The sequence below is a fragment of the Pleurodeles waltl genome, chromosome 7, assembly GCF_031143425.1.
Source record: "Pleurodeles waltl isolate 20211129_DDA chromosome 7, aPleWal1.hap1.20221129, whole genome shotgun sequence".
NCBI lineage: Eukaryota > Metazoa > Chordata > Amphibia > Caudata > Salamandridae > Pleurodeles > Pleurodeles waltl.
The window spans coordinates 1,474,977,273-1,474,996,792 of NC_090446.1; positions in this window are offsets into that span (position 1 = coordinate 1,474,977,273).

Here is a 19,520-nt window from a genome sequence, read left to right on the forward strand (position 1 = left end):
ACTTGGTACTGGTGACCAAGTAGGTGTTGTTCAGGGTGTACCAGTTTCTCTATTACCATGGTAACACTGGCACCTGTGTCCCTGTAGGCCTGAACCTCAACACCATTGATTAGGGTAAGTTGCTTGTACTTATCCATATTAAGGGGACAAGCAACCAAGGTGGCCAAATCAATGGCACCTTCAGAGACTAACACAGCCTCTGTGGTCTCCCTAACAAGACCAACCCCAACTAAATTACCAAAAGTGAGCCCAGCTACTCCCTTGGATTGGCTATTAGTAGGTTTGCTCCCACCACCACTGCTATTACTAGGGGCACTAGAGGTTGCAGTATGGGTTGTGGTAGTGGGAGGTTTGGTGTTTTTCTTTGGACAACTGGCATCAGTTGTCCAATGGCCTTTTACTTTACATAAATAACACCAAGGCTTTTTTACTTGATTTGAAGAGGATTTGGACCCACCACCCCCACCAGAGTGTTTTTGTGGGCCTGATGAAGACTCAGTATGTTTACTTTTGTCCCCACCTTTGTCAGAAGACTTACCATCCTTCTTCTTGCCATCCTTGTTACCCCCTGTATGAACTTTTCTGTTCACTCTTGTTCTGACCCATTTGTCTGCCTTCTTTCCCAATTCTTGGGGAGAGGTCAGATCTGAGTCCACTAGATATTGGTGTAACAAGTCAGACACACAGTTATTCAGAATATGCTCACTCAGAATAAGATTATACAGGCTTTGATAGTCAGAAACTTTAATGCCATGTAACCACCCCTCCAAGGCCTTCACTGAACATTCAACAAAGTCTATCCAGTCTTGTGAGGACTCTTTTCTGGTGTCTCTGAACTTAATCCTGTATTGTTCAGTGGTTAAGCCAAATCCATCCAAGAGTGCATCCTTCAAAACTGCAAAATTATTAGCATAACTTTCTCTAACAGTAAGGAGCCTATCCCTACCCTTTCCATTGAAAGATAGCCATAGTATAGCAGCCCACTGCCTTTGAGGGACCCCCTGTACCATACAGGCCCTCTCAAGTGCAGCAAACCACTTGTTAATGTCACCCCCCTCCTTGTAAGGGGGAACTATCTTATGCAGATTCCTGGAATCATGCTCTCTCACAGGATTACTATCAGGAATACTGCTGCTGCCACCATGGGGTCCTAACCCCAATCTCTGTCTCTCCTTCTCCAGGTCTAGGGATTCCCTGTCTAGAGACAGCTGTTGCTGTTTAAGCTTCAGTCTGGTCTCTTCCACTCTCAACTTTTTGAGTTCCCTTTTTAACATGTTGTCTTCAGGGTGGGTGGGTTGGGAATGCTTGGACACTGAGGATATATTGGAACCAACAGAGGGAGACCTGTCCCCAACAGTTTGCACTCTAACAACCTGGCCTCCACGAACAAAAGCATCCCTACTATGATGGGAGCTTCTATTACTACCAGCATTGCTAGGTGGTCTGCTAATGGCCAGATTTGGAATAGAATCCTCCACACCTCCCTCAAGGGGTTCCCCTGAGTCAGAGTGTGAGCTATCTACCATCTTCTCAATTGAAGTGCCAGCTAGGGACTTATCATTCTCAATGAGCAAATTAAATAGAAATTCTCTTGAAGGATTCTTTCCTATCACTAAACCTCTATCAATGCAGAGACTCCTTAGGCTCTTAAAGTTTAGATTGTCATAAGTTGTATTGACCATTTTAAGAGAAGTTCCTACATCAGACATGATGGAAGAAGGTTTAAAGACAGTGAGAAGAGAGAAAAAGTTTCAGGACTTTTTAAAGAACAGAAAAAATAACTTTTTCAAACGTTTTGAAACTTTTAGAAAGTTTAAGAGTACTTTTCAGCACTTAGCAGAAAGTGTAAGAGAAGAAAAGCAAAGCTTTTTGGTTAGGTGTACATACACTGAACGTGTTTTGTATATTATTCTCTTATGAAAAGTACACAATGACAAAGTGGTAAGTAGTTACAAGTACTTATCCCACCGCTGCCACCAATGTAGGAGGCTGGCCTGGCTTGTAGTGGGTACCAGAGGTACTTACACCTTGTGCCAGGTCCAGTTATCCCTTATTAGTGTAGAAGAGGTGTTTCTAGCAGCTTAGGCTGATAGAAGGTAGCTATGGCAAAGCACCTTAGGCTGAACTAGGAGACATGTAAAGGTCCTACTATACCACTGGTGTCATATGCACAATATCATAAGAAAACACAATACACAGATATACTAAAAATAAAGGTACTTTATTTTTATGACAATATGCCAAAAGTATCTCAGTGAGTACCCTCAGTATGAGGATGAGAAATATACACAAGATATATGTACACAATACCAAAATTATGCAGTAATAGCAAAAGAAAGTAATGCAAGCAGTGTAAAGTTACAATAGATTGCAATATGAGCACATAGGTATGGGGCAACACAAACCATATACTCCAAAAGTGGAATGCGAACCACGAAAGGACCCCAAACCAATGTGAGCTTGTAGAGGGTCGCTGGGACTGTAAGAAAACAGTGAGGGTTAGAAAAATAGCCCACCCCAAAACCCTGTAAGGTAGGTGTAAACTGCACCTACAACCCCCAGAGAGCACAGAAGTCGTGATAGGGGGATTCTGCAAGGAAAACCAACACCAGCAATGCAACAACAGTGGATTTCCGGACCTGGGTACCTGTAAGACAAGGGGACCAAGTCCAAGAGTCGCAACAGTGTCGAGAGTGGGCAGGAGCCCAGGAAATGCCAGCTGAGGGTGCAAGGGAGCTGCCACCGGATGGAAGAAGCTTGGTGTTTTGCAAGAACGAAGAGGACTAGGAACTTCCCCTTTGGAGGATGGATGTCCCACGTCGTGAAGAAGCTTGCAGAGGTGTTCCCACGCAGAAAGACCGCAAACAAGCCTTCTAGCTGCAAGGGTCACGGTTAGGGTTTTTGGATGCTGCTGTGGCCGAGGAGGGACCAGGATGTCGCCACTTGGATGAGGAGACAGAGGGGCACCCAGCAAGTCAGGGAGCCCTCACAGAAGCAGGCAGCCACCGCAGAAGTACCGGAACAGGCACTTAGAAGAGGAGTGAACCGGAGTCCAAGCAAAGTCACAAAAGGGAGTCCCACGACGCCGGAGGACAACTCAGAAGGTTGTGCACTGCAGGCTAGAGTGTCGGGGACCCAGGCTTGGCTGTGCACGAAGGAAATCCTGGAAGAGTGCACAGGAGCAGCTGCAAATCACGCGGTACCCAGCAATGCAGTCTAGCGTGGGGAGGCAAGGACTTACCTCCACCAAGCTTGGACTGAAGAGTCACTGGACTGTGGGAGTCACTTGGACAGAGTTGCTGAGTTCCAGGGACCACGCTCATTGTGCTGAGAGGGGACCCAGAGGACCGGTGATGCAGTCTTTTGTTGCCTGCGGTTGCAGGGGGAAGATTCCGTCGATCCACGGGAGATTTCTTCAGAGCTCCTGGTGCAGAAAGGAGGCAGGCTACCCCCAGAGCATGCACCACCTGGAAACAGTCGAGAAAGCCGGCAGGATGAAGCGATACAAGGTTGCAGTCGTTGTCTTTGCTACTTTGTTGCGGTGTTGTAGGCGTCCTGAGCAGTCAGCGGTCAATCCTTTGGCAGAAGGTGAAGAGGGAGATGCAGAGGAACTCTGATGAGCTCTTGCATTCGTTATCTAAAGAATTCCCCAAAGCAGAGACCCTAAATAGCCAGAAAAGGAGGTTTGGCTACCTAGGAAGGAGGATTGGCTACTAACGGAGGTAAGAGCCTATCAGAAGGAGTCTCTGACGTCACCTGTTGGCCCTGGCCACTCAGAGCAGTCCAGTGTACCAGCACACCTCTGAATCCAAGATGGCAGAGGTCTGGGGCACACTGGAGGAGCTCTGGACACCTCCCCTGGGAGGTGCAGATCAGGGGAGTGGTCACTCCCCTTTCCTTTGTCCAGTTTCGCACCAGAGCAGGGCTTGGGATCCCTGAACCGGTGTAGACTGGCTTATGCAGAGATGGGCACCATCCGTTCCCATCAAAGCATTTCCAGAGGCTGGGGGAGGCTACTCCTCCCCAGCCCTGACACCTATTTCCAAAGGGAGAGGGTGTAAACCCTCTCTCGGAGGAAGTCCTTTGTTCTGCCTTCCTGGGCCAGGCCTGCCTGGACCCCAGGAGGGCAGAAACCTGTCTGAGGGGTTGGCAGCAGCAGCAGCTGCAGTGAAAACCCCGGAAAGGCAGTTTGGCAGTACCCGGGTTCTGTGCTAGAGACCCAGGGGATCATGGAATTGTCCCTCCAATGCCAGAATGGCATTGGGGTGACAATTCCATGATCTTAGACATATTACATGGCCATGTTCAGAGTTACCATTGTGACGCTGTACATAGGTAGAGACCTATGTACAGTGCACGCGTGTAATGGTGTCCCCGCACTCACAAAGTCCGGGGAATTTGCCCTGAACGATGTGGGGGCACCTTGGCTAGTGCCAGGGTGCCCTCACACTAAGTAACTTTGCACCCAACCTTCACCAGGTGAAGGTTAGACATATAGGTGACTTATAAGTTACTTAAGTGCAGTGGTAAATGGCTGTGAAATAACGTGGACGTTATTTCACTCAGGCTGCACTGGCAGGCCTGTGTAAGAATTGTCAGATCTCCCTATGGGTGGCAAAAGAAATGCTGCAGCCCATAGGGATCTCCTGGAACCCCAATACCCTGGGTACCTCAGTACCATATACTAGGGAATTATAAGGGTGTTCCAGTATGCCAATGTGAATTGGTGAAATTGGTCACTAGCCTGTTAGTGACAATTTGGAAAGCAGAGAGAGCATAACCACTGAGGTTCTGGTTAGCAGAGCCTCAGTGAGACAGTTAGTCATCACACAGGGAACACATACAGGGCACATACTTATGAGCACTGGGGCCCTGCCTGGCAGGGTCCCAGTGACACATAGACTAAAACAACATATATACAGTGAAATATGGGGGTAACATGCCAGGCAAGATGGTACTTTCCTACACTCTGTATATACATTTACTATATCAAAATGAGATATAGGGCCTGATTCTAACTTTTGAGGACGGTGTTAAACCGTCCCAAAAGTGGCGGATATACCACCTACCGTATTACGAGTTCCATAGGATATAATGGACTCGTAATACGGTAGGTGGTATATCCGCCACTTTTGGGACGGTTTAACACCGTCCTCCAAAGTTAGAATCAGGCCCATAGTGTGCACAGAGTCCAGGGGTTCCCCAAGAGGCTTGACAGAGGCAATAATAGATAATACTAATGCTCTATTTGTGGTAGTATGGTCGAGCAGTTAGGCTTATCAGAGGGTAGTGTTAAGCATTTGTTGTACATACACAAGCAATAAGTGAAAACACACACTCGATGACAACTCCAGGCCAAAAGATTTTTATATAGAAAAATATTATTTTGTTAATTTATTTCTAGAACCACAAGATTCATTTAGCAGGTAAGTACATTAAATGAAAGGTACTTTACACAGTAATACTTAGAACTTTGAATGGAATCAACAATGTACACAGTTTTCTTTAAAATGGCAAAAAGCTATTTTAAAGGTGGACACTTGATTTTTCAACAGTTCAGGAGGAGGTAAGTAAAGTACAGTTTTTGAGGTAAGTAACAAACTTACGGGTTCAATCTCCAGGGCTTAGGTAGTCCACTGTTTGGGGTTCAAGATAACCCTAAACACCCAGCACCAGCAACACAGGGCCGTTAGGTGCAGAGGTCAAACAGGAGCCAAAATAACGTGGGCCCCTATATTGACAGGGGGGTACACCGGTAAGGTCTGCTTGCAGGTAAGTACCTGCGTTGTCAGAGGGCAGACCAGGGGGGTTTGGAGGAGTACTGGAGGGGCCCCAAGTAGGCACAAAAATCACACCCTCAGCGACACGGGGCGGCCAGTTGCAGTGTGCAAACAGGTCATCGGGTTCTCAATAGAATTCTATGGAGGGACCCGGGGCGGGGTCACTTAGGCACTGCAGTCGCTGGGGCCTCTCGGGCAAGCCAACGACTAGGCAAGGGTGAGGTCCGCCTGCTGGTTGTTGCTGCACCGGTGGTCGGTTTCTCTCGGGCCTGGGGCTGCGGGCGCAGTGCTTCTCCTGGCGACAGATATCTTTGTCCCGGGCAGTCGCGGTCAGGGGGTCCTCGGGATTCCCTCTGCAGGCGTTGTTGTGGGGGTGTAGAGAAGTCAGCCCACGGTGAACAGGTCATCGGAGTCACCTAGGGATCCTCTCTGGCTTGTTGGTTTCTCTGGACACGAGCCGGGGGCGTCGGGTGCAGAGTAGTTCGACTCACGCTTCTGGAGTGAGGTGACAGTCCCTTTAAAGATGGTTCCTTTATCTCCTTTTTGGACAGCTCTGCTGTCCACAGGAGTTTCTTGGTCCTCTGTGATTCAGGGGTCGCTGGTCCTGCTGAATGCATTGCTTCTTTTCTTGCAGCTTTTTGAAGCAGGACACGGACCAGTAGGGTTGGTGCCTCCTTCTCTTCTCTGCAGGGTTTTCAGCTCAGCAGTCCTTCTTCTTTCTTGAGGTCATCAGGCATCTGACTAGCTTGGTTCAGGGATCCCTTAAATACACGATTTAGGGGTGTTTTAGAGGACAGAGGGCAGTAGCCAATGGCTACTGTCCCTGAGGGTGGCTACACCCTCCTGAGGGGGCACATTCCCTGATCCTCCAAACCAAGATGGATAATTCTGCAAGGATGGGGTCACTTCAGCTCTGGACACCTTAGGTGTTACACTTCCTGCAGGGGGAAGGTGTGAAGCAGTTCCACCCAGTGCAGGCTTTGTTTCTGGCCTCAGAGAGCACAAAGGCTCTCACCCCAGGGGTCAGAAACTCGTCTCTCAGTGGCAGGCTGGCACAGATACAGGGGGCATCTCTAAGATGCCCTCTATGTGCACTTTTTATAATAAATCCAACACTGACATCAGTGTGGGTTTATTATTCTGAGAAGTTTGATACCAAACTTCCCAGTATTTAGTGTAGCTATTATGGAACTGTGGAGTTGGTTTTGACAAACTCCCAGACCATATACCTAATATGGCCACACTGAACTTACAATGCCTAAGAATGGACGTAGACACTGTAGGGGCATATTGCTCTTTCAGCTAGGCCCTTACCTGTGGTATAGTTCATCCTGCCAGGCCTGCTAGAGAGGTGACTTACCTATGCCACAGGAAGTGTTGTGTGTACATGGCACCCTGAGGGGGATGCCATGTCGACTTTGCCTTTTTCTCCCCTCCAAGACACACAATTTGCAATGGCAGTGTGCAATTGTTAGGTGAGGGGTCCTTTAGGGTGGCACAACACATGCTGCAGCCCTTAGGGACCATCCCTTGTCACAGGGCTGTTGGTACCACTGGTACCTTTTACAAGGGACTTATCTGTGTGCCAGGGGTGGGACAATTGTGGAAACAATGGTACATTTTTAGTGAACTAACACTGGTGCTGGGGCCTGGTTAGCAGGGTCCCAGCACACTCTCAAGTCAAGTCAGTATCAATATCAGGCAAAAGGTGGGGGGTAACTGCAACAAGGGCCATTATCCTACAGTAACCATGTCAAAAAGAGGCACTTTCCTACAATGTCTTTGATAAGACAGATAAGTGGTGGTGATGGTGTACCTAGTTTTTGTGATTTATTAGTATTGCCAGTCCTTTTTTTCTGTGTCAAAGGAACGTGCAGTCTACAGACCTCTCACATGTAAAGTTTTACTTATATGTTACCCCAGATCCTTGTTCTGGCATTCCAAGTGGGTACCAAGTGTGCATTTGTAGTGGATGTTTAGCAAGTGTGGGAGTGAGGCCCTCGCCATGTGTCCAAGAGACTGATGCTGCCACTCCCAGGCATCAGAGATAAAGATCATTTGACACCGTTGATGCAGAAGCTTTGATCAGCCCACTGAAGAGCTGGCCTTGATGCTGCAACTGATATGACCAAGTACCATTTGTATTCATGGTGGCAGGCCGCAACTGCCGAAGACAAGTGCACGCATTGCAGGTCTGCAACACTGATGCTGCCCAGTAACTGCTGTTTTGCCAGGTCTTCAATGCAGCTCCCGGATCAAAGAAGCCATTGCTGCAGCAGTAGGTGCACGTAATGGGTCTGCAGATTCACCAGTGCTGCATCTCCACCGAGGGGGTAAAGGCAGATTTTACCTGTGAACAGAACTAGAGATTTAGGGCCAGATTTAGATTTCAGTGGATGGGTTACTCTGTCACAACGGTCATGGATATCTCATCAGCCCAAATATTAATCCAATAGGAGATAATGGGATTTTTTTTCGGTGGATGGGTCACTGTTGTGATGGAGTAACCCATCCACAGAAATCTAAACCAGGCCCTTAGTGAGCAGAAAATCTTCTGTATAAACATAAGATGTTTGAACTCAAGTCGGGGAAAGCCACTGAACCAATTTAGGCCTCTAGCTGAGGGTGTAATAAAGAGTGAACTGCACCTGTGCCTAACTAATGCTATAACCCGTTTCACAAGCCTGAGCTGATAGACATTAGGGAAATCCTACTGCAGGCTGAGGGCATTGCAGGGGGTGCAGCACGTCACTGACGATCGTAGATGAAAGAACAATCCAGTACCAGAAACCCCTGTGTATAGTTTGTTTTGCTATGAGGTTGAATTGCTTTATTCTAACAAAAATATAGGAACTGTACAGCACTATACGCTATTGTGTCTCCTGGCTGGCTCTTGCGTTTTGAGCTCTTGGCCAACACATCAACTGCCTTAGAAGCCTTTGACTGCTCACCCTTGCTATCCTGAGGGTCAAGTGCAGAAAGGGTGTACTTGGCTGAGTTTGCAAAGCCATACCAGGACGAACCACAGTGAAACAGCCTCACCCGCCATGGTTGGGGCTCAGTAGCACCTGTCTGCTTACGGCTCCCCCAAACAGGATCTGACAGATTGCATTTATAACTATTCAATTTCCCCGTTGTATAGTTTTCCTTTTCCTCATCTACCTGTACTATCACCTTTATGATTTCATGTAGACTCACTGATGTCTCTGTATTCTTACCATACACTTGCATCATCTTTTGTATGTCATATATCTTTGCACTGCTTTTTACATAACTTCCCGTGAACCTGCAATGGTTTGTGTATTATTCCCCAGACTTAAATGTTCAGTATAAAGTTTCTGTAGCATTTCTTGCAGCCCTGCATTGCTTTCTGTCTAAATTCCCAAAAGACTTGTATTGACTTATGAAGTATTCTTCAAAGATTTCAATTCTATACCATATAATTTTCCAGTGTTCTTGCTTTGCCTTGAGTATTATTTCCTGTAGCCCTGAATTGACTTCTGTATAATTTTCTCATTTAGTTGTATTGCCTCCTTTTTTATTTTCAGCAGACATGCATTGCCCTCTGTATAACTGCCCAATGTATTAGCACTGATGATGCATTATTTTCTGTAGTCTTGTATTACATTCTGCATAATTTCCCCATAGACCTGGATTGCCAACTATATAACTCCCCTCGTGACTTGCATTAACTCCTGCCTAAAATCTCCACAGAATTGTATTGCTTTTCCAATATGCTTGCATTGCCTGTTGAGTTATTTCATGTGCATTGTTCACATAGGCCTTTATTCTTTCCCCATTTCCAGTGGTCTCTATCCCAACATCATGGCATTCCTTTTGATGTATCCGAATAGACCTTTGAGAACCTTGTTCTACTGAAAAGTATGAAAAGAAAAGACACTGGAATTTGAGGGGAGGGAAAAGGTTTGAACTTTTGTAATGCCAACTTTTGTTTTAGCAAAAATGAGTTATAGAAGTCAAAAGGACAATTTAACTGAGTCTGTACTGCATGGCACACACAAATGCGGCTGTTAGCACTGCCCAGGCTGCACAGTGTGACCCTAGATGCTTTTGGTCAGCCTCACTAAATACTAGTTTGAACATCTAGTTTATTCATCAGCAAATACACATCTTATCTTTTTTTCAAAACTAAAGGTATGAGGTATGGTTCTGCAAATAACTGCACTATGTTGGTACTGCAAAGCTGAAATGGGTTGAATAATGTACATACCTAGGGTTCACTGTCCCGGCCAGATTACTATGCAACAAATGCTTTGCCCCTAATTACAAGTTATGCAGAATGGTATCTTCATAGGAAATACCATCCAATGCCTGGTTGTACTGGATACAGGAAGACACTTAGTAAAACCAAATGTTTTTCTGCTATATTTCCCACTGAACAGCCTTGAAAATATACATAGAAGTAGGCCAGAAATAGGGTCCACATGTGGAATAGGCCCAAGTAATTCTGGGTCAAGACTAGTAGTTCTCATTTCAGGAATGACAACTCATGAAGGCCAGTGACTGGAGAGAAGATATCGACCAGAATAGGTACCTCTGACTCTGGTAGATATATTTTTACAGGGGTAAGCCTTCTTATTGAATGTTTACCAGTTGTTAGAAATTGGATTGCACAATGGCATAGGTATGCACCCTGTCCAAGCAGGAACCACAATCCTAGTAAAGTAAGTCAGTTACACACCACAAATTAACCTGTGCTCACCCTCTGGTAGCTTGGCACAGATGAGGCATGCTTAACTTAAGATGTAATGTGAGAAGTATTTGTGCAAGGGCAGTTTACAGGCCCAAGGGGTTAAAGGCGGAAAAATGCCAACTTTTTAAAAGTGGCATTTTCAAACTTGTGACGATAAATCCAACTTTGCTATTAAAGAGGGTTTATCATTACAAGTTCATAGGTACCAAACATAACATATCTACCACCTGTGGTTTAGGAATTGCAATGTATTCATTTTAATTAGGACACCCCAATGTTACCCCATGGAACGGGTAGGCCTCTCAGTAGTGAGAAAACAAATGTGGGTGTTTTTTACTACTAGGACCTGTAAAACTAAAACATACATGTCCTACCTTTTAATTACACAGCACCCTGCCCTGTGGGCTACTTAGGGCCTACCTGGGGGGTGACTTATATTTAATAAAAGGGGAGTTTGAGGCTTGGCAAGGGGTTTTAAATGCCAAGTAGACATGGTAGTGGGACACTACCTTCTGGCTGCAATGGCAGGCCTGGGACAAGTTTTAAGGTGCCACTTAAGTGGGTGGCAGAATAAGTGCTGCAGGCCCACTGGTACCATTTCATTTACAGGCCCTGGGTATACGATATACAATGCTACAAGGGACTTATACAGTATGTACATTAATTTGCCACTCAGGTACAATGCCAATCAAACCATGTTTAGGGGAGTGAGCACATGCACTTTAGCACTGGTTAGCAGGGCTAAAGTGCACAGAGACCTAGGACAACAGAACACAAATCCAGACAAAATAGAGGCAAGCAGGCAAATGATTTGTGTGAAGACCACCCTAAGGCTGACAGGTCTAACAGTAGGCAAGCCAGCAAGCCCTTGGAGTCACTTTGGTTCTGGGATGTAGAGATGCAGGTCTAGTCCTTCTCACTCCCAGAAAAGGGGGTCAGCAGGCAGCAGGGCAGGCACAGCAGAGCAGTAGTCCAGCAAAATCCAGCAGAGTCCAGCAGAGTGACAGTCCTTTCAGCAGCACAGCCGTCCTTCTTCCGGATAGACTGTCCTCAGGTCCAGAAGTGTTCTGATTTGGTAGGGTCAGAAGTCCAGTTCTTATACCCAGTGGTAGTTTTGAAGTGGGGCAGAATTCAAAGAGAGGCCATAGAAGTATGCAGAGACCCTGTCCTTCCTGCCATGGACATTACAAGGGTTATGCACAGCTTATTCAGGTGTAAGTGTCAGCTCCTTCCTCCCATTCAGTGCTTAATTTGAGCCAGTGGTTACGGGTGTGGGCACCAGCACTTATCTGTGAGGGCCAGTGCTTATTTTTCAGCATCAGGCTTTTACTGCGAGCAAAGACGCATATGGGAAAGACAGAGGAAGAGAAAAAACAAAAAGGGTCACAATGGGAGAAACCAGAAAGCTGCAAGAGTGAGTGGAAGGGGCAGGGAGCGGCTGTAAATAGATTAAAGAGGCCCGAGACAGCTTTGGGATTACGGTGTCTCAATATTCTGTGTTTGCACATTTAAATACTGCAGCTGCATGTTTCAGAGGAGAGCTTTGGCCACCAGGCACATTTTTATTTACAAATTAACCACTGCTCCCTACCTGCCCAGGATGGGCAATCAGCATGCAGATGGCCACTCAGTCACACCTAGGCTCCCTTTGTGTGTGGCAATCTGGAGGGAATACACAAGACCCCAGATGTCACCCACCCGGACGTGTATTCAGAGACAGATAGAAGGCACTAGATGATTTTAAGTAAGAAAATGCCAACTTTCTGAAAGTGGCATTTTCAGAATTACAATTTAAAATCCAGCTTCACCATCAGTTGTGGCTCTCAATTGTAATTCCAGAGACACCAAAAGTGGGGGTCCCATCTCTTCCTAATTGGGAATTACACTTATAAAATGTAAAAGAACAACCCCAATGTTAACCTAATGGAGAGATAAGCCTTGTAGTAGTGAAAAACTAGTTTTTCACTACCTGGACGTGTAAAGCTTAAAATTACTTGTCTACTATTTAAATACACTCCACCCTGCCCTTGGGACTGTCTGGGGCCTACCTTAGGACTGACTTATATGTATTGAAAAGGAAGGTTTGGGCTTGGCTAGAGGGTTAACCTGCCAGGTTGACATGGCAGTTTGAAACTGCACACACAGGCTCTGCAATGGCAGGTCTGAGCCATGTTTGATTGGCTGCTGCTTTGAGTAGCACAATCTGTGCTGCAGGCCCACTGGTAGAATTTAATTTACAGGCTCTAGGCACAAGTAGTGCACTTTAATAGGGACTAAAAAGTACATTTAATATGCCAATTTTAGACCAGCCAGTGTTATCATGTTTTAGGGAAAGGCCACATGCACAATAGCACTAGTCAGCTGTGGTAAAGTGCTGAGAGTCCTAAAGCCAGCGAAAACGAGGTCAGCAAAACAGGATGTCAGAAGGCAAAAAGTTAAAGGAAAGCACACCAAGGATGCCAGGTCTAACACCAATGATTTCAAAACTTGTATTTCACAGAAAAAAAGGGATTCACCATGAAATATTTTCCACAAATCAGAGCTGAATTCATTTGCAGACTATTTAGCTCCTCTAAATAAATAAGAAAAGGTAATGTATAGATAATCCTCCACTTCCTCTTTCTTCCAGAGCTGGTAAAAAAAACCCTTTCACTATGACAGTGCTACTGTCAGAGCTTTCACAGTGCTGAATTCATTTGCAGTCTATGTATCTCCCCTAAACATATAAATAAAATAAATGGATGGATAACGCACCATTTCTTCTTTCTTCTACTGCTGGTAACAAAGGAAAACACTTTCACTCTGGCAGTTCTGCTCCCAGTGTATTAATCAGCACACCTGACAAGCTCAGCTTTGCAGGCCCAAACATGATGCAAGCTCCTAACAATAACAGTAAATCCTACCCATGTGTGGAAATATGTATTGTAAATACAGAACCCTATTAGTAAACAGTTACACTGGCCAGCACTGCATTTTACATTTTCTTGATAAATGTCTTGCTAAACCTATTCTACAGTCTCAATGTACTACAAAGGAAAGCGCATTTTAGAATACGTTTTTAATTCCCATACAATGAAGTTTGTATTTTATATTTCATTCATATTTTTTTTGCATATAATACATTTTAAATAGTAGCACATTATCTCCCAAAACACACATTTCTTCAGTATCCGGCAAACAATGAATATTAAATAGATGATGCCCAAATGCTCCTAACATCAAGAGATGTACAAATTACATGACAAGTAACATGTGTAATAGGGTCCAATAACATTACAAACACTCAGTCACTGTGTAATAATTGTAGGAAAGTGGAGTATTATGCAGTGAGGCTGGTTAGGCTTCACTATGTAATACTCTCACAATACCACAAAGATGGTCCTTTGGATTCACAATAGTAAATCCTTATCTCCGTCCTGGTAGTGTGGCACAGAGCAGTCAGGCTTTACTAGAAAAACATGTTAGGCATTTCAGAGTACCAACATAGGTGATAAGTAATTGACACAACTCAAAAGAAATCTGACACCATTTTACAAAAATAAAGCAGATTTGTATATAGTTTTAGAATACCAAAACAGAGTAAATCAGATACATATAACTGGAGTTATCGATTTTAGAATGTAAAAAAAAGCAGTACATTCACAAGCTGTCATACCTTACCCTTGCAGGCAATTGGAAACATCACTGGTGACACTCAGTCACCAGCTGGGTCAGTTCAGAGGAACCCACTGGTAGTTAACGTTGTGTGGGTCACAGAACCAAGCCCAATTTCACTTGGCTCGTGGGGCCCGGGTGCATTGGTGTCCTTGGTGCTGAACATGGCAGCCACAGGTGCTGACAATGGTACTTGTGACACTCGTTCACTTGCAGGTCAATTTTGTGGGAGCCAACTGGGGTTACTTTTCTGTGGACCCCTGGACCAGGATTCTCCATGCAGAAGAACTCTACCTAGCTTGGGTGTCTAGGGTGCAGAGGTGTGTGTGTTATCCTTGGTGCTGCCCTGGAGCTGTGTTTGCTGATTTTACCACTTAGACAGTGCTGGTGAGGCAGCACATGCAAAATTCGACAATGGAACCACAGAGATGTCAGATGAAGGTGTTGCGGTGGGCCCTTGAGTTGCAGCATTGAGTAAAGGGGGAAACATTAGAACACCGGCCTTTTCACCAACTAGCCTTTACCACACATGCATTACAATGCATGCATCATTACCACAAATAGCCTTTACCATGCATACCATTACAACAAATTATCTTGTAATGGTATGCATGGTAAGAGCTATATGTGATAATGATGATAAAGGCTATTGTCGTTGTTAGAGGAAACAGAGAGATCCTTCCTTTTTCTCAAAACGACTTGCGCCTCAGAGGAGCTGACCCTTCGTTTCATGAGTGAGGTAAGGGGGATTGGGCCTTGTGGGGTGGAGGGGCTGTGTTAGGGCTTGGGCAGTGCGGAATACTGTTTTGGGACCGGTGATACTTCTTGGGCTTGGTGCGGGGGAATGATTTTAGGGCTCAGGATGGGGGTGGAGGGGTACTGGGTTAGGGTTCAGGGCAAGGGACGGGTATATTTTAAGAAGGGTTGGGTGTTGGTGGGAGGTTACACTGGGTTTAGGGTTCCAAGTTGAGGTAGGTTTAGGGCTTGGAGTGGGGGGAATAGTGTTTTGGGACGGGGACGGTATTCGGGCTTGGTAAGGGGGGATGATTTTAGGGCTCAGGGTGGGGGTAGCAGAGTACTGGTTTAGGTTTCAGGGTGGGGCAGGGGCAGGTTTAGGGCTTGAAGCCAGGGGTAATACTGTTTTGAAGCGGGGATGGTTTTCTGACTTGGTGCAGGGGGCGATTTTAGGGCTCAAGGCAGAAGGAAGGGGGGTACTGGTTTAGGGTTCAGAGCAGGGAATGAGTATTTTTTTGAAGGGCTGGGGGTCAGTGGGGGGCCTCGCTGGGGTCTGGTTTAAGCGTTTTTGGCAGGGGTTGGGTAGTTTTAAGAAGGGTAGTGGCAATGGGGGTCACACTGCGGTCCGTTTTTAGGGGAGAGGTTGGGTAGTTTTTGGAAGGGTGAGGGCATAGGGTGTCGTGCTGGGAGTCTGGTTTTAGGACAGGGGTTGGGTAGTTTTTAGAAGGGTGGGGCTAAGGAGGGTCGTGCTGGGTTCCAGTTTTAGAGCTTAGAGCAGTGGTAGTGTAGTTTCTAGAAGGGTGGGGGTCAGGGGTGGGTTGGCATCAGGGACCTCATTTAGGAGTCAGGGCAAAGGTCGTAGGCAAGCATTAACATGCCTTTAACATGTATGCTTTTACAATGTAACTTGTTGTAAAGGCATGCATGGTAAAGGTTATGCATGGTAATGGCATTCATGTTGTAATGCATGTGTCTTAACAGCATGCATTGCAATGGAATGTATTGTTCCAACATACAACTGCTAAAGGTGGTGATGAATGGAATGGCCACCAACAAGCCCTGGCAGTGGTAAGGTGGAGGAGAAGCTATCTTCCCTTCTCGAGTTCCAGTGGAAAACTGTAGCCTGCTGAAACCTGACAGAGAGCTGGACTACACTTCCCATAAGGCACAGTACCTATCTTTGGGGGAACTTCAGAGGGCCCATGGCAAGAGCTTCTTTGGATCTGGTAGATGCGTTTTACCTGCGGTGGGCAGGGGACTAGTGCCATTAGTCCAAGGGAGTCTGGTCTTGTCTTCGGCTCACAGAGGGTTCCCTCTCGCTGGATGAAGAAGTCTTGGTCCAGGACAATCCGCTGTAGAGCTGTTCCAGAAAGGTTGCCACAGGTTCAAGGTATCACACCTTTTGTTAGTGCAGGTTCCTGTTGTCATCAATGCAGGTCTCTTCTTGTTCTTTCTTTGCAATTGTTACAGATCAGAGGTGCTGGTGCCAGGGGAACCTGTTAAATTCTAGATTTAGGGGCTTTAGGGGTATGGGTGTAAGTAGCCAATGGGCTACTAGTCTCAGCAGTTAATCTGCCCCTGAGGTGACCACATCCAGTGGGTTGTAGCACCATTTCTACCCACTACCCTCTATTTTACCACTTTTCAAGATGGCAGAAGACTTCCTCGACTGTACAGACCAGGCTGTCCACACTAGAGGTGTGGCTAGCCTTCTGCAGGGGCATGCCTCCTGGCTAACTCATTTTCCTGCCTGTCTGGTGACGACTTTGTCCTTCACTGGGGGACAGCCTACTTGCATTCCAGAGGCGGTGCCCTTTGAAGATCACCGCCTTGTTGTACCACTTCACTAGCCTTCCTGGGAGGGAGGGATGACCCCTCCTTCCCATCCAGGCCACTGTCCTTACTCTTGGGAGTATTCACATTTCTGCCCAGCGGGTCAGAATCCTTTCTTGGTGGCAGCAGCTGTGAACTAGCACCCAGAGCACAGGAAAATTGAGGCAACTCTGTGGGCAACATCTAAGATTGCTTTCCAGGTCCATGCCACTTCGCCCTTGACACGAGATTCATGTCAGATCAAGGGTGACAAGGCATGTTGTTTGATACCAAACATGACACATGTCTGCGGTATCATAATAGAGCTGCTGCCCTCAGGGTTGCCCGGGTGCCAGCTCATCTTAGTTTATGTACCGTTGTTTACTTATAGTAGCCTTTAATGGAAAGGGACACCATAGGGACATATAAGCTTGCATGTATATGTCCACACCTTCAATATGATACACCCTGCATTCTTGGCTCAGGTGGCCTTCCTTAAAGGTGATTGACGTATATTAGAGATAGTGCTTAGGCTGTGCCACACATCGTGTGGGCGTAGTCGAGTTTGAGCAGTTTGTGCTGTTCCTGTAGTCTGCAATGGCAGGCCTGCTGTCAGTAGTTTACTTGGGTCACTCAGGTTGGCACAAACAGGGTACTGGGTACTACTGGTACCATATACTAGTGACTTATAAGGGGTTAACGTACTTGCTAATTGGGGATGCCAATTCACATATACCAATTTGGGGAGAGAGCACTGGCATTGGGGCCTGGTTAGCAGGCTCCAGCGCACTTTCGGAGTCCTAAGCCAGCAGCTAGTATTCCAAATGCAGGAAAAGTGAGTGGAAACCTGCAAAAAGCCTGTTTTCCTAGTCCATAAAAGGTAGATGTGCAACATGGTCCTAAATTGGCCATCTCAAGTGTTCAGGTGACATTTATAAACCACTCAGTCTTCAGTCTTATGGTTTAAATATATGAACAGAACCCCTTGATAGCAATGTAGGCCCATATTATACAATTACCTTTTATGTATTATTACAGTGAATCAGTGTTTTTTGTTTTGCAATTAACCTTGACACCATTTGACGAATCTTCACTTTTTTTTTTTTTAAAGTTAATCTATCTCAGCTCCTTTCTGGAAAGTTTTAGGGTGATTCTTCAGGCGGGGGCCAGAGAAAAAGGTGATTCTCAAAACGTGTTTTTTTCATGTAAATTCTCATCTGACTTTTGGGACAGTACAAAAACAATGGTTGTACAGAATCAAATCAAATTTGCATGCTTTTTTGTGATTTGGACTGAATCCACACTACCTTTCTTGTGAAATAAGGTTCAACATATAGTGATAGCTAGGAGGTTGGTGCTGCTGGAGTACCGTGGCACTTCTGTTATTCCACCAATTAAAAAACTAAAGCATTCTGATTAACTAAGAGAGCTTTTTACTGTCTGTCCCCATGGTCCTGTGGGACCAAGCAATCTGACTGGCTGGCTGCAACATGAACAGAAATGTTGAGGCCGCCATTTCGGGACTTTATCCTTGTAACTTAAGTTAATAAAGAAATAAAGTACTTGGAGGCAGGGCTACCTTCACCCCCAGTTCTTGTGGGGATGGGTACGGAGCCAGACCTTAAACCAGCGGTCTACCCCCACCCGGCAAATTGCCAAAGGCCACCGACAGCGGGTTGGGTGCACAGTCAGAGACTAGGACCTTTGGCCAACCACAATTGTGCACAGCCAAATGATGTGTTCAGCAGGAGTTGGCTGCTGTGTGAGGGTGGGGAGCATGGAACTCTAGGATGTGGTGTGTATAAAAACGAAAAAAATCACTAAAAAAACAAAGGTTAAAGTGAAGTTATGGTTGGCATTGTTATGAAGCTTTCCACTATGTTTAAAAAAGCATTATATATAAAACACAGCTAAAATCCAGATATGGTTACAAAGTAAAACAAAAAAATAAATTTGAAAAAATGCACAAATTCACAGGTTAGTGCTAGGACTGCAATCCATAACTCAGATCCTTGATCCACGTGTTCACAGTTATTTAAATAGCAATTCACAAGAGGGCAGGGGGAGGGTACTTTGAAACCCCTGGCCCTTGCAGGGAATGTGATCAGTAACATCATCAATGATGTAATTTGAGGAGTCATCAATTATGTCATTGAAAATGCAATATGGGAGGTTATAAGCAGTGCATAGTGAGGGGGGGTGCAAGTTATAGTTAGGTCAGGAAAGTATAACTGGAGAATGTCAGTGTTTTATTGGTTTTGAAATGTTTTACATTACTCCAAGACCTAACTATAATGCTACTTTAACCTTTTTCAGTGAATTTCTATTTTTTTTAAACATAAGCTAAAATCTTAATACCTTACCTAACTAAAACTTCAGTTCAAACTCGTTTTTTTTGGTGAACTTCTGAGTTTTTTCATCATATTCACCCAGCTTCTTCACTGAGCATAAGTTTAGGCCATGTGCATCTTGGAGTTGACAGGAGGGCCTGGTCCCAAAACCCCGTGGGCAGCCAACCGCCTATATATTTCTTGTTTTCTTTTTCTTTTCTGTAGCACTGTATTACCGATGTTCCACAGCTGATGGCTAGGCCTAGATGTGGGTATTGTGCACACTGGAACCAAGCTATATCTGGTTGATGAGCCCTAACTAGGGTGAAACTTGTCCTGGGTTGCTTGTGTTCTGCTTCAGGGAGGACTTGGAAGTTCAGTTAGGGCTTTTCTGACTGGAGTAGGCTCAAGACTGATTTGCTTATTGCTGGGTCCAGTCTTCGGGCATACAAAATAATGATGGACTGGGAAGGGCCAGTGACTGAGATAAATTCA